Here is a 1870-nt window from a genome sequence, read left to right on the forward strand (position 1 = left end):
GACAAACTGTTTCCGATTAAAGGAGACTACTTGAATGTTAGCGCTGTCATAATAAAATACCAAAATGACTTAAACATTTTCTGGCAATTCTGGAGGCTGGAAGTACAAGTTGAAGATGTCCAACAGCTTTGGTTTCTTCTAAGGCAACCTTGGCTTGTAGGCAGCCACCTTCTTGCTGTGCCCTCATATGGTCTTCCTCTGTCAGTGTTGTCTGTGTCCTAATCTTCTTATAAAGTCACCAGTCATATTGGAATAGGTCCCACATTGATGACTCTATTTATATTTTCTTACCTCTTTCAATGTCTTATCTCAAATATAGACACATCTGAGGTACTGGGGGTTATGACTTTGACCTATGAATTGGGGATGAGAGGGTACACTTTCACCCACGACAGAGACTTCTTTATGTGTGCTGTTGGATTGAGAAAAAGATGCTGTAATGATATTATGGAGAAAATTAGAAATAAATATCTGTAGCATAGATTCAGAACAACATCAAATACTTCTCCCTGAGCTATTAGGAGTATGTTTCCCTCTTCTTAAATCTGGCCTAGCCTGTGGCTGCTGGGACAAATGGAATAATGGGAAGGAAACTGTATTATTTCTAAGTCCAGTCTTTTTTTTTTTGGTTTATGGGAACAGGACCCAGGAGTGCTTTACCACTGAGTTACATCTTGGGTCCTTTTTATTTTTCATTTCGAGACAAGGTCTTGCTGAGCTGCTGAGGCTTGCCTTGAACTTGTGATCTTCCTACCTCAGTCACCCCAGTGGCTGGAATTACAAGAGTGTATCACCGCTCCCCCTACCCCCCACCCCCCCACCCCCCACCCCACCCCCCGCGCGCTCCCCTCTAAGCTGGATCACAAAAAGCCATTTCTGCCTCCTGTTGCACCATATTCCTTCAGTGTTGCCTGATTTGTCGATCGTTCTTTGCTCAAAAAAACTATGTTACATCCAGTTTGTCAAAAGTTTTTCTTCTCACTTTCTTTGGGGGATCTAAATCAGTTGGGTATAAATTCTGCTGTCAGTCATGTATGGCTTTTGGGGCTTATTTATTTATTAAAAAAAAAATTGGTTTGATTCTCTGAGAATGCGCCCTCTAGAGGGGGTTTATATTGTTTTGGCCCAGAATTTAGGGATTTGGGCTTAGGCTCTTCAGAGGTCTTGGCTTTATTGCAGTAGTCTCTTAATTCAAATCCAGGTCAAGTGCTACTATTGACACGAGGCCTCAGTATAGTCCCAGGGCTCCCGCTTAGGTACAATGACCGCAGCACTAATTTTTTCCAGTTTTCTTTTGTGGTGGGGTGCTTAGGAAGGATGCCCCGGAGAATCTAGCTGGCTTTTCTGTCTGTTTAAGCAGAACCCGCCATAATGTTTCATTCAAATCTTTAGTATAAACATAATTCTATTTTGGTTTTCTATAACAAAAGAAATTAGGATTTTAAAACACTTATTCATTTAATATTAATATTCCTACAAAAGGAGAAATTTGGTAGATTCGCAGGTGAGAAGGCCGAAACCAGTCAGGGTGATAGACGGCAAGTTTATTAGCCTCAAAAGGTCAGTTTTCTACTCTGTAAAGGGGGAAGGTTCCAATCCCCTTCCCTGGGCTTTGTGAACATTTGCGGAAATGCAATTTGGGGAGCCCAGCTCTTACTCCACTATGACACAAGTTCTACGATCACCCAGGGGCGAGATGGACATTTCCCTCCCCTTGCTCTCTCCAGCGCCCGGGTGGGGTCCGCGTGGCCGCGGGTGGAGCGCCAGACCCGCGAAACACTGGGCAGACCCGCCCCCAAGGCCGAGCGGGCGGGAGGCGGAGCGCGCACTCGGGAGCCGCCTCCCGCGAGGGAGGGCGGTCCCCGGGGCT

This window comes from Ictidomys tridecemlineatus, chromosome 3 (genome assembly GCF_052094955.1).
Source record: "Ictidomys tridecemlineatus isolate mIctTri1 chromosome 3, mIctTri1.hap1, whole genome shotgun sequence".
Lineage (NCBI taxonomy): Eukaryota > Metazoa > Chordata > Mammalia > Rodentia > Sciuridae > Ictidomys > Ictidomys tridecemlineatus.